This window comes from Globicephala melas, chromosome 10, assembly GCF_963455315.2.
Source record: "Globicephala melas chromosome 10, mGloMel1.2, whole genome shotgun sequence".
NCBI classification, from domain to species: Eukaryota; Metazoa; Chordata; class Mammalia; order Artiodactyla; family Delphinidae; genus Globicephala; species Globicephala melas.
Genome location: NC_083323.1, coordinates 54,392,926 through 54,408,365, shown reverse-complemented (window position 1 = coordinate 54,408,365; position 15,440 = coordinate 54,392,926).

Sequence of the window (15,440 nt, the reverse complement as noted above, 5' to 3'; positions counted from 1 at the left end):
ATAACTTATTTGCTTTATAACTAGAGTTTTGTACCTTTTGACTCCTTTCACCCATTTTGCCTACACCCCACCCCCACCTCTGGCGACCACCAATCTGTCCTCTGTATCACATAAGAACTTTTAAATGCTGAATAATACTGTCCATTTACTTAAACATCTTTCTTAAAAAAGATGGAACATGAATAAATGGATTAGTAAAATAATTATGTAATAAACCCACAAATGACAAGAGTTATAATCACAAAAGCATAATTTCCCTATATTTATACCATATGTCACATAATTATGTATTATATAATTATATACAGAGAGAGACAGAGAGTGAGAAAACCATTCTAATATTTATAGAACTATGTTGAATTCTGATATTGGTGATCATCATAGGGATAGATTCTGCACATTTTAGAAGGAGAAAAGTGTCCCTTTTCATAAAGCTCTTCAATGGATATCAGGTTCATCTTGAGTTCAAAGTACAAAGTCTTCTTGAATACTCAATAACAGGTAGGTTAAATCAGTACTAAATTTACCACTGTAAATTCAATTTCCATAACTCTTAAATAAATTTAGTCCTATTACAACCAATCTTAGAAACTGGTTATAAAACTCCAGTCAATATGATGGAGTGAGCTTATGTGGAAGAACCCACCTTATGCTTTAAACAATACAAATTTTGCTAAAATAAAAATTTTTGAAAGTGTGCATACATAACTGAATTTGATACCGAGAGCAAATATCCACGTGTTAGAAATGAAGACTAGATTAACAGCCAGTACTTAATCATCTAACAGTGTCACAGAAGCCCAACAGAAAGGGGGAAAAGTTAGGGCTTCAGGTTATAGACACTTAGGTGAGATAAAGTTTAATTATCTGAAAAGCCAAAAGTGATGAAGGATGGGGACTTTAAAACAACAACAACAAAAACTAAAAGAGAAAAAACAACCTCAATCCACCACCGTAGAAAGCAGCCAGAACTCTTGCCATCTCTATGACTTTAAGTGAAAACCACCATCTCTGATAAATCGGAGTTTCAAGCCACCATCTCACTGTAGGGTCCAAATTCACACTATGAAAACTAAGAAATTAGTATAAACACCGATCCAGACCTATGTGGTCTTGGCAATGATGCATGCTAAACTGTCTTCTAGAGTTAATCCCACAGTTCAGAGCACACAGTTTAGAGCAATCGCATGGAAAGCAGTGCCTACTGAGGTTAAACTCAGAATCAAAGACCTTAAAACATGGCAAAGAAATGAACTGTCACAGAGAGTGAAGGATGAAAAAAATGGGTAACTTAGCCCTCAAAGGCTAAACATTAGAAAAAATCTGAAAGGACTTCAAAATAAGTAGCATGTTATGTTCGAAGAGAAGGAAAAATGCAGGCAGATTTAAAAAAGAACCAAAAAGAAATTACAGAAATGAAAACCATTGTCACTGAAATTAACAATAAAAATAAAATAAAACCTTAAGGTATGGTGTGAATTGTTGACTAGCCATAGTTGTATTAAAAAATTGGTAAACTGTAAAAACAACTTGAGCTCCCATGGAGAAAACGATCAATAACACAAAAAATAATTTACACCCACATGAGATAGATACTATTTTTGTCCTTCTTTATTGCTAAGAAAACTAAGGTTTAGAGGGACTTAAGTAACTTGCAAAAGTTTCAGACAATTCATGGGTAGAATCTAGATTCCAACTGTGGTTATTTGGCTCCAGCCCATGCTCTTAACAACTGTCCTATACTGTACATTTTATAGAAGGAAACCACAGGTTACAATATTCTCAAGCAAAAGATTATGAAGCAAAACAAAAAGAAATAAAACTTCCTGGCCAAAATTTTACTTTTGACAAAATTTTAAAAATCAGTGTCTTTAGGGGGTTTCCCTGGTGGCGCAGTGGTTAAGAATCCTCCTGCCAAAGCAGGAGACATGGGTTCGAGCCCTGGTCCGGGAAGATCCCACATGCTGCGGAGCAACTAAGCCCGTGTGCCACAACTACTGAGGCTGCATGCTGCAACTACTGAAGCCCGCATGCCTAGAGCCCATGCTCCGCAACAAGAAGCCACCGCAATAAGAAGCCTGTGCATCGCAACGAAGAGTAGCCCCCGCTCACCACAACTAGAGAAAGCCCACACGCAGCAATGAAGACCCAACACAGCCTAAATAAATAAAATAAAATAAAATAAAAACAATGTCTTTAGAATACAGATATTCTACTTCCATTGTGGTTTTAATGTGTCTTGCTTAACAGACATCTCAGTCTCTTTGTGAGACTCTCACTGTGTGATCCTAAGGGTCAAAAAGCCCCCTTAAATTTATCTGATAACCTTGACAACTGAAACAGATAAATGTTTTTATTGTGACAAATCTAAAAACCTCTTAAGTTCTCTTATAAAACCCTCTGCATTGTACCTCATTTTGGTACCCAAATGTGTCTGAGTTGTAACTGACTTTTTTTCAGTTTTCGAGATTTACATTATTTGCCTGCTTCTAGGACAAAATAAGTAAGGAGAGTAATGGATTTTAAACCATAGAATAAAATAACTATCTATGGGTCCAAACAATATAAATAAGTGAATTAATGAATAAATGTGGAAGAAGGGATAGCTCTTCTTTACAGAATTCCCAAATCACCATTAGGCAAACAGCACAGTCCTAATACCTATAGGCAAGAATCATCAATAGATGGTGAATTATTGGTGGGTTAAAGTATAAGAAACAGGATATCTGTATGGTCTCAGAGTATTTCTCGACGAGACATACAAGGAGAAAAATAAGTAACTTTAGAATGAAAACCCCAGAAGATACTGCCTTAACGAAGTCATCGATGTTATCACCAGTAATGAGACATATCTACATTATGTACCTCCTAATATGATGCACTGAGCAGGGCATCAATTACTTCTAGGGTATTTTAGCCAAAACAACCAAAACAAAAACATAACTTTAATCATGAGAAAACATCAGACTAACCAAAACTGAGAGTCATTCCACAAAATAACTGGCCCGTACTCTTCAACAGTGTCAAGGTCATGAAAAAACAAAGAAAATCCGATGAACTCTCACAAATTGGAGAATACTAAGAAAACATGGCAAGTAAATGTAATCTGAGAGCCCAGACTGAATCCTGGGACCAGGAAAAGAACACTAGTGGTTAACTCCAATATTGTCTCTTAATTAAGAGTGTTGAATCAATGCTAATTTCATTGTTTCAACAATTACACTATGTAAAACATTTTATGTACATCTAAAATTATTTCAAAATGAAAAGATAATATTATTTTAAAAGATAATATTATACAAAGATAATAATCATATAATTGGCTGTTTATATTCAGGTGGATAATATTTGGCATTTGCTAGAGAATTCTTTCCGTCCTATGAACATATAAACTATCATTTCTTCACTAACTTATTTTGTTTGTCTTGAAACACACATACATTCACACAATTATAGTTTTCCTTATAGATCTCTTCTGAGAGAAATTTTATTAAACTTTATTAAATAAATATCACTACTACTCACCACACATCATGACTATACAGAGTTGCCTAAGTGAGAAGCAGTTCGACTTAAAACTTCATTTACAGACGCTATAACACAGTATTTTACAACTGGGAAAAATTTTGCCCTCGAGCAGATATTTGTCAATTCTGGGGAATTCTGTTATGATCAGGGGTGAGCACTACTGGCACATTTGGATTCTATCAAAAATTCTACAATTCACAAGACAGTCCCACAACAAAATACTATCATATCCAAAATGTCAATTGTGCCAAGGTTGAGAAACTCTGCTCTAGCCTGTGATTATTTAACTCTCTGAGGTCCCCATGTGGCCCCCAAACTGATTACATGTTTCATATGTCATGTATCATATGTCATGCTATCTCAAATATATGTACCAAATTTAATGAAAAATGGTACAGCTGTATCTGTGTGGTGTAAAAACAGAAAATAAGCATAAAGTTAGCTGAACCTGTATCAAAAAAGGATGCAGTATAACTTAGCATGCACAGATGTTTCATTTTTGTCCCTTTTTCTTTGCTTTTCCAAGCAGATTCTTTGCATTTCAGCGAATAGTGTTATAAACCAACATCACAAAAGGTCCCTTAGGAGCATTACAGGACAGAAATTCTTGTCACAACTTCGCTCTCTCCATTTCAGTGACTCTAGGGGTTTTGCTCACTGACTAGCAAAAGTCAGTCTCTTTCAAGAGTTTTTGATTCTTCTATTTTTTAACAAGTTTAGATGCACCCTCCCCTCCAGTGCAATTCCAAGCAATTCTTTAAAATTGGTCCTCTCAGAAGGCTGTAAAGCACAGTCACTGTGATTATAATTTTGGGATTCAGGCTGCCTGGGTTCATATTTTGTCCCCTACTATGCATTAGCTATATGTGAGGGCAAATTAACTTTCATACTATATTTTTCTCATATGTAAAACTGAAACAGTAATTCCACCTCCTAAGGTTGTTGTGAAGATTAACTATAAATCACATAGAGTATAACTTGGTACATTAAAAGCTCTGTGTAAGTTACTGTTTTATTATTATTACTATTACTATTATTTCTGTAACTATTCAGAAGGGGGCTACTCTTCCCTTCAAGGTAGTTAGGATTGAACTCAATGTATAATGACTCGCTTAAAGTTTTTTTCATCCACAATGTCCTTCTGGAGCCCACCCAAACAAACGTGTACAACTGGTATGTTTTCCCTCAGGCTATCAGGGTCCATTCATACCTCTTCTTTGTGGAGATTTCCTTTTTCCACAAGAATTTTTAATCAGTTTTCCTTAATTCTCTCAAGGCTCCTGAGGTTCAGATTACCTGAAGACTTGTTCCGGACCTCCCAAGGCCTTTTCCACAGACGGATGCACTTAATCATTAACATTAAAGAGTGCCATTTTGATGGTTATAGCCAAAATGTACCATAAGCATGGGAATATTTTGGACTTGCATACATAATTTCATGTATTTATAAGATGATTTTAAATTCATAGCTGCATAAAATTTGAGCCACAAAAGATGTTTAAAGATTTAGTCCCTTATTATTTTGTATTTGTTTCAAAGCTGGCCATCTGGGATCTTCCTTCTGCCTAGAAATAACCTCCATTTACCCATTTCTAAACTGAGACATTTGTTAAAACCTTTTCTTGGGGAACCTGAGTTGGTAAAATGCAATCTTGTTCTAAATGCTATAATTAAAATGCAATTATTCTTGTCTAAAATACGATATATTAACTAAATGCATGCACTTTTGTTCTATATATTACATCCAGAATGAAATCAAAACCCTCTTTTTACAACCAAGTCCCTTTATATTTTTATAACTCTAAATACATTACTTTCTTTGCATTTTGACTTATTTTGCTACATAAATTGATAGACTCTAATGACTATCATTTCCATTAGTAGTTTGGAGAATTGTGTAATTGGAAATATGTTCGTAAGTTAGGCACAGATTTTAAAAGTTCATTCTAACTAAAGTTTTTCTTTTCTTTCACATTTTTGCTTCTACGTCTCATTGTGCACACCAGAGAATAAAGCAGAAAGACATAGTGTAGTACGTTTGAAACCAATACCACAATTACTACCACTTTTACAGGACAGAAGTGAAGGAGATAATCTGTTCAATAGTACCTGTCAAAAGAACCTTAACAACATCTTTTAAGTGTTGTTTACAAATGTATTATGCAAAATACTTAAGAAATTATGAGTTATTTAATATGATATGCAAATAGACATTATCTTAGTTTAGGCTGCTATAACAAAGCACCATAGACTGGATGGCTTATAAACAACAGAAATTTATTTCTCACAGTTCTGGAGCCTGGAAGTTGGAGATAAGGGCTCCAGCACCATGCAGGTTCTGGTGAGAGCCCACTTCCAGGTGCAAACTTCTCTTTCTGTGCTTACATGGCAGAGAGAGGATGAGCTAGCTCTCAGGCCTCTTCTTATAAGGTACTAATACCTTTCATTAGAGCTCCAGTTTTATTACCTAATTACTTCCCAACAGCCCCACTATCAAACCCATCAGATTGGTATTAAGGTTTCCACATAAAAATTGGGGGAGGCATAAACATTCAGCCCATTGCAAACATATTATGCAAAGTATCATGATAAGGCAGTTTCCTTTACCATGAACTTAGGTGCTGCAGCAGGAAAAAGTCTATCAGAATTTCATTAAACAAAAGCAGGTTATTTGGGGATTTAATATTTTTCTACAGTGCAAAGATCAGGAACAGATAGGTTAGCACTAAAAGTACAATTTTGTTGTAACTAGTATAACGTTCTTCAATATTTTAACTCCTGTTTGAGCAATCTGTGTGGACTACGTAGACTTTCTTTATGAAACTTTCTTTAAAAGTTTTAAGTAATAAAGAAATAAAACGAAGTCATGTATCTAGTTCAATTCTGTAGCATACTCTTTAGAATCCTTATGTAGCCATATGCTTTTTCTGTATGGACAATAAGCTCTCTGACAGTTTTAAGGAGCCTGTGCTACATTTACATAATACATAGCTGCCCTACGCATGTCACTTACTGGTCTAGGTGTATGTTCTCATTTGGTGTGCTCAGGTACAATGATTAGGTCACACATATAAACATTATGTCAGTTTTCTTTTATACCTAATAGTTTGTACCTCCTAATCCCCTACCCCATGTCACTTTTAAAATAATATTTTAAATATACATTGAGTTCTTACTATGTGCCAGACACTGTTCTGGGGATTTTATAAGATTAAATTAATTCTCAGAACAATCCTAAAATTTAGGTATTCCTTTTATTCCATTTTAGCACAGAGGGGTTAAGTCAATTGCCAATAGTTATTAGTAACTAGCAAAACCAAGAACTAAACCCAAGAATATGGCCCTGGAGTTCTCACTTTTACCACTACAAAACGGGCTCCTTCCCAGGAACTGGGTAATGCTATCAGAGACAACATTCTCCACAGCAACACCCAAAGGCTATTTTGAGTACTTAGCATTGAGGAGATGCCGGAATTATTCTTCAATGCATTCCCCTTATTGAGCCAAATTCTCTTTTTTTTGAGAATTTAAAGAAGAAGCCGGTTAATCGACATCTCTGCCTTATCTTATACAAAGCAGAACACTCCATCAATGTAACAATCTACTAAAGTAAAAATGAATACCAGTGAGTGACTCTGACTTACAAAAGAAAAAGGGAAAGGAATATGTTGAAATTTTTTTAAAAACCCAGCTACGATAGAGCCAACAGTTTAAATATAGACACAAAATCCATACAAGGCTGTGAGGAAATCTTCTCCAATGCCCCTTTCCAAAGTGAGAGCCAGAAAATGGATACCAGCGAAGCCTCTGAGGGGGCAGACCCTAAGGCAGCTAGTGTTGCTGAATGAGGAAATTATTCCATTAGCAAACTAATGCCAGTGAGTTAATTCTAATTTCATACTGCTAATTCTATTTTCATACTTCCATCATCTTCACTATGCTACTCATCCCGTTGTTACATAGTCTTAGTTTTCAGAAAGTTACATCCTCTACTGAAACAAAGCTTACTTACATCTAATAATGCTAGCTCTTTTTTTGTGAAGATTAAAATCAACTCACTAAACAATTTCAGTCACTCTTTCCCATGACAGCTCTTCAAATACTTGAAACAGCTCTCAAACAATCCCTTAGTTACTTTTTGTCAAGGAAAAGACTTCCTTGTGCTCAAACATTTCTTACATGACATAGGTTGTCAGATATACAAAATGGGAAAAACAATTACTGTTAACTTTTTTTGTAATAGAAAGAGGCTTTGTATGTTGTTTTTCAATGTAAATGCAATAAAAATCTGTCCAAAGATAGGCTCACATGTTCAATATAATTGAAATCATTTACAATGTTTTCCCATATATTAGATCCACAATAAGATTATCATATTTAAAAGTTAGACTATGTTTAACCTTTAATTTAATAAATACTGACTTTCTGAAAAATGGCACAGAAGTGAAAATTGCTTAAGGAAAGGAGATAAACACTTCCTACCATTCATGGACTCATAATCTAACACAGAAGGCAGATTATGATGAATGCTAAAGACTATGATGGAGATAGGGTCAGGCTGCTTTAGAAATAAAAATGAAGGAAGTGCAAACCAGTCTGGGGCAGTAAGGGAAAGGGATATATCAGGAGACTCTTGAGCCATGAATACAAGCTTTTCTTGGTGAATAAAGATGAAATGGAATTTAAGGGCTGTTCAAATCAAAAGAAATACACATGTAAAGATATGGAGTATATTTATGGAACACAGAAAGCAAATGTTGCAATAAACTCCAAGCTTGTATTGCAAAACTAAATAGTAATTTTCATAAGCAGCAAGAAGTAATGCCCAAACAAAAGTCAAGTAATGAACTCTATGCCATAATAAAAATATTTAGAACTTTTTAAGTAAACTATGGAAGACATAGAAAGATATGTAGCTGAGGAAAGATACTATCATATTTGTGTTATAAATATTTTTACTCTGAGAGCATCTCACAGGCTAGGTGGATGGCTGGAGGCTATCCATCCTTGAGGCATAAAAAAACAGTAACAAAATCCTTTTGAGATAATTCAAGATAATAGGGGTCATAACTAAGATAGAGGCAATGGAAACAGGAAGAAAGTTACTCAAAAGAGACTTAAAAATGGCAAAATTCTATGAATAACTGATTTGGGAAGATGATGCAGAAAATGATTCCATGCCTTCTCATTTGGTTGGTTATGCCTTTCCTTGGTATGAAATATATAATAGGATGACAAAGTTAAAATGGGAAATGATGAATTATAATTTAGATATTTGGAATTTTCTATACTAATGATAGGAACAAGTATAGTAAAACTCTGGTTCTATGGAGGCGAGCTTAGGACACAGATCTGGACTGGGAATAAATATCTGGGAATAATCAGCATGTAGGCAGGACACAAAGCCATGAGAAAGCATAAGTTTTTTTCTCACCAATAACTTGTAGATGAAGAAAAAAAAGCTGAGGATAAAACATAAAAAACAGACATTTTAAAATCAGTAGAGTAAAAGACTCAGTGAAGAGAATTGCTCAAAGAGTAGAAGAGAAACTAGAAAAGAAGAGTAGGTATCATGGAACCCAAAGGAGATGAGTGTTTCAAAAGGAGCATATAAGCAATAATAATGTCAAGTGTCTCAAAGAAGACAAATACAATTAAAAATTGAATCATCTCTATTGACTAGGGTAAATATTGAAATATTGGTGATTATACTAAAAACAATTTCAGTATAATAATGTGTAGTCAGCTTTCAGGCAATATTGAGAACTGAAGTAGTTAAATAGTGTATAATCTACTTTCAATAAGTATGTCTTTAAAATTTATGGACAAATGATAGAAAAAGGTGCTACCAGAGAAGGGTTCATCTTCACCAAGGCTCCACAGATTTGCAAATGGATGAAGATTACATAAACTGAAGACAGAGTCACTTTAAAAGTCAAGTCCAAATTATACACAATCATAATACCTACTAAGTGTTTACAAAACATTGATGTGTCTCTCAAATCTGCTTTTCTATAAGTACCTTGAGAAAAATTTTATTAGCTCCTGGTTTCTTACTTGTAACCATAACCTAAACGTAACCATGACTAATTCTGATTTGTTAGGACTGTAATTTATTTATGAAACTGATCCAACAATATCTGTTCCATGTTATACAAGATTTTTTTGAGGGTTAAAATAAGATCACAGATGCAAAAGTGTTCAGTTATTTATCTTATAAAGTATAATTCATATATAAGGTATATATACATACATAAGAGGAAATTAAACAAAACACGGTATGTGTAAAATATTATAGAAAAATCAAACATTTGAGATTTTTTACTTTCAGTAGAAGTTTTTATCATTTACTGAGCCCTTATTAATGGCATTACACTGAGCACTTTACATGCTTTAATCTCACTTTATCTATACAGCAAACCCATGAGGTAGTTCTATTATGATTCTCTTATTGCATAAGAGGTTTACATGGGTTAAAAATAACTTGTTAAGATTAAATATATCACAAGTGGCAGATCTGAAATTCGGACCCAAGTATTCTAACACCAGAGCCTCACTGTCTTAGTCTACAAAAATGGAAATCAAGTAGCTACAGATTTAGGAAGTAGTTTTTAATTGTGGAACTATATTAGATTTAATTACAGAAAGGCAATAAACCTACAATATATATCTTAACATATAGTTGCATTTATAAAATCTTGTAAGTGGATTCAGATAAAACCATTACATATGGAAAAGTATTAGTGTGAAAATATATCAACATTTATGAAGTTTTGCAAATGTCTGACAGAAGCATCAGGTTTCTACCACCAAATAAAAAGCAAAAATTAGTTATAAATTGAGAAATTTGCTCAATAACTCTACCAAAAGAGTAAGTAAAGTAGTTCCAACAAATCTTTACACTTTGCTTCACTGTTGTAGATAATTCTCATAACAGACATGTTTATGTAACTTTGGAATTAATTTTTATTTCTGCAAAATTGTACCTACTTTGAAATAAACACACATATCTCTAATCAAAATACTCTGTACATCAATGTAAATGTCATAATTGGACCAATAATGATGGCCATTACACATTTTCTCTGTAACGTGTGTAATAAACTAATACTACGTGCTTTTCAAAGCAGACAGCCATGATTGGCTATTCTATAATTAATCTGGTCTGGGGAGAATTTTCCAGCTTGCTATTTAGGAATTAGCTGAGACCTAAGCCATCATAAAGCAGTACCTTGGCACGTAAATGACTTGACCATTTTCCAGATCAAAGGGTGATCTATTGATCAGAGAAATAAATGTCCTTTCTGGCCAACAAGTCTGTCTCAGAGAACCAAAACAATCAGATGGTCAACAGCCATTTTAAGCAGATCAGATTGATCACTCAGCAATTTCATCCACTGTTCTGTTTTAAACTTTTGAATAGTCCTTTAAAGTTAAACTGCTTTTCATTGAGGTTGATTTGGTACACTGTGTTAGCATAGCCAGGTGAAACTTTTAAAATAAAATTTAAATTAAGTCTTAAAAGAACTTTTTTTTGAATAAACAGTTAATTGATTTTAAAGGGTTTTCCTTGGGGCTTGAATTATTGCAAAACTCTTTCCATCCTTATGTAGAAACTTAAATAATGTCACTAAGATATCTGGAAAGTAGAAGCTGAAACATCAATAACAATAGTCTTTTGTAACTGTCCTCACAGCTAATTTTTCTCTTTCTGGATATGAGTTGCCACTGTGGTAATCACTCAGCAATCTGTGTTGGTAACAACAACAGGAGACAGAAGGAGGCTTTGTTTGATGGAAGACGAGCCAGGAGCTTTCTGAAAGGGTTGTAAGTGTTCAAAGAAATCTAATTACATAGTTTATTGTCAAACTTAATTCTTCTTTCTTTTATACTCTCACTGGAACATTTACATTTTGCATTCACGACTCAAAGAATAAACTGTGAAATATTACAAGAAATCAATCACCAAAAAAGCTGTAAACTCTTGGTACTCTTATTTCTCATATAATGCATAATCAGATTCAAAAATTTTCACTATAGACTCAAGGTAACATATTTTAAATATTAAAGGGAAATTTGTCAAAGTACTGTAATTTGAAAGCTGAATCAACATACATAAAGTCAAGAAACAAGTTAGACTTTTAGACAGATATCACACATTGTTAATGTAACAAAAATATATCCATCTCTGATTTTTAGTTTCTTTGCAACAATTTTTAAGAACATTAGGCAGTAATGATTTGAACAATGTAAGGAGACTGATTTTAGGTTGATTAATATTTAAAAGAAGATTTAAAGTTAATTTTTAAAAGTCATTATCAGAATTTTATATGTAATCAAAATTTAACCAAAACTCAAATCATTTTTAATCTTTAAATTTTGAATGCTGAAATTATGATAGGTAGGTAAATGCAATCAATTTCATTTGAAGTATAGGGAAATTTTACAACCAAATACAGTATTTGTTTATATATGAAATTTTTTAAATTACTGTGTACTGTTTATTAGGAGTAGCAAAACTTGGCACCTTGAATAAGTTAATCAAGTCAAATACCCAATTGCCTTCTCTTATGGTTTGGGGTGAATATCCTAAAAAACAGCTCGATTATAATAATTACATATTTTTTAAATGGTAAATATTTTGAGAGTGGGATCTGTGTCAATTACTAGGCTACTGTCTCTCAGCTCTAAATCTACCTTTCTATACTTCTGTGACTCCATGACTGTGACCCTGCAAATTACATTTCTCTTTTCTCAGCTACATTCTTGATAGGTTCTGCCAGCAGGGAACACTAGAGGAAGTTTGGAAGGTAGAAAGAGAGGAGGAGGGATTACTTCCTGTTTTTGTGGCTAGTCACCCTAGAAATGACCCTTCACTCTTGTTCAGCCACCAGCTTATTTTGGAACTACCAAAGCTAGCCTCACTGCACCCCTCAGAGGCATCAGCAGCTGCAGAGTCTCCTCTCCTCAGAAGTCTCAGCTCTGGGCTCTGTGGCACCACTTCTTTAGGATACCAGCAGAAACTGGGATGCATCCCCTCCTTAGAAGACTGACTTTCAGCTCCATAGGGCTTCACCTTTCCTTTTGTTCATTCATCCCCAGTAGTTATAGCTGCTTCTCACTGTTCTTTGTTACCTCAGGTTTCCCATTTTGCTTTTTCAGCTTCCTGAGACTCATGTCCCAGCTCCCTAAAGTAAATTCTCTCTGTTGAATAACCTAATATGCTTTCTATTTTGCTGACTAGACTGACTGAAACACAGCACACACTTATTCTTACTTTTATTAACAGTACCTAGAACTATGTCCAGCTTATACTTATTGCTTAACAGTTATTCAATAAGTATTTATTTTTGTTCTTAAGAAAACCTGTAAAATGGGTAAGAAAAGAACATGAGTGCCAACTAAAAAATAGGTGCTCACTCTTTTTTTTTTCTCTTTCCTTCTTTCCTTCATTTTTTCCTTCCTTTCCCTCTTCCTTCCTTATTTTCTTCTTCCCTTTCATTATCATACTTAAATCCCTAGAGCAACTGAAAGGTAAATATTATCACCCCCTATTTTACAAGCAAATAAATTGAGTCAGAGAAAATTAAAGTGACTTACGCACATGAGAAATCCACTAAATTTTAGTGAAGGATTTGTACAAACCCATTAAATGGTAATGAAGTATTTATACTGTCTGGACCTGAAGTTCAAACACATTTTATTACATCAAACATGATGATATATTAACCAAATAATAACAAAAATAGCAAAATAGCAAGAGAAATTCCTTCCTCTTTACTGCAGAAAATGGCATTTAGTGTTCAAAACATCTTGTAGTTTTACTTTAATCCTTGGGGTTTGGTTATCAATTTTTGGTAAGAATTAATGTTTTTAATATCTACTTCTAACTTATATGATGAGAACTATAAAACATTGATAAAGGAAACTGAAGATGATTCAAAGAATGGAAAAATAGCCCATGCTCTTGGATTGGAGGAATTAATATTGTTAAAATGGCCATATTACCCAAAGCAATCTATAGCTTTAGTGCAATCCCTATCAAATTACCCACGACATTTTTCACAGAACAAGAACAAATAATCCTAAAATTTATATGGAACCACAAAAGACCCAGAATTGACAAGATAATCCTGTGTAAAAAGAACAAAGCTGGAGGCATAACCCTCCCAGGCTTCAGACAATATACAGAACAGTATGGAAGTTCCTTAAAAATAGAGTTACTGGGCTTCCCTGGTGGCGCAGTGGTTCAGAGTCCGCCTGCAGACGCAGGGGACGTGGGTTCGTGCCCTGGTCCAGGAAGATCCCACATGCCATGGAGCGGCTGGGCCCATGAGCCATGGCTGCTGAGCCTGCGCGTCCAGAGCCTGTGCTCCGCAACGAGAGAAGCCACAACAGTGAGAGGCCCGTGTACCGCAAAAAAACAAAAAAAACAAAACAAAATAGAGTTACTATATCATCCAACAATCCTGCTCCTCGGCATATATCCAGAAAAGACAAAAATCTTTAATTCAAAAAGATATATGCACCCCAATGTTCATAGCAGCACTATTTACAGTAGCCATGGAAGCAACCTAAGTGTCTGTTGACAGATGAATGGATAAAGAAGATATGGTATATATATATACAATAGAATACTACTCAACCATAAAAAAGAATGAAATCGGGGCTTCCCTGGTGGCACAGTGGTTGAGAGTCCGCCTGCCAATGCAGGGGACACGGGTTCGTGCCCCGGTCCGGGAAGATCCCACATGCCGCGGAGCGGCTGGGCCCATGAGCCATGGCCGCTAAGCCTGCGTGTCAGGAGCCTGTTCTCTGCAATGGGAGAGGCCACAACAGTGAGAGGCCTACATACCGCAAAAAAAATAAATAAATAAATAAATAAGAATGAAATAATGTCATTTGTAGCAACAAGAATGGACTTAATTATGTGAGACAAAGGTAAGTATCATATGATACCACTTATTTGTGGAATCTAAAAAAATGATACAAATAAACTTATTTACAAAACAGAAACAGACTCACAGACATAGAAAACAATCTTATGGTTATCAAAGGGGAAATGTGAGAGGGAGGGATAAATTAAGAGGTTAGGATTAACATATACACACTAATATACATAAAACAGATAAACAACAAGATCCCACTGTATAACACAGGGAACTAGATTCCTTATCTTGTAATAGCCTATAATGGAAAAGAATCTGAAAAAGAATATATATATATATATATAAACATACATATATATGTATATACATATATAAAAAACTGAATCACTTCGCCTTACACCTGAAACGAACACAACATTTTATATCAACTATACTTTGATAAAAAAAAATAAATTGTGCAGTTACAATTTCCCCCCAAAAAACAATATCTACTTCTAATTTAAAAATTAGAAAGCTAAACATCCAAATATAATTTTTTCCTTCACTACCCTACAAGTGTTATTTCAAGGTTGCCTGTGAGAAGTCAAAGGCAAATCCAATTTTGCTCTTTTTTAATATAATATTACTTCTAATTTTTTGGATTATTGTGGAGTCTTTTTCCTTATCTTTAGAGTTGGAAAACCCCACTGAGATTATTGTTTGTTTGCTTGGTTTTTTGTTTTTAGTATGGATTTGTACACTACGGTTTCCTGAAACATAACTACTCAGGTTCTACATTTTCTTGCTATGGTCATTTTTTTAAATCAGTAATGCTTTCTTCTGTTATATTTTAATTATCATTTTTTCTCTATTTGTTTCTAGTCGTTTCTCCAGGGTTGTCATCTTTTCTCTCATTGTGAACATTACTTTATCCTTTTCATCTATGTTCTTAGACTATTTTTCTAATAGATCTCCTACTACTGTAATTTGATTTTCTACACCATTTGAACTTCTACCTAATGCTGTCATTGTGATTTTTAATCC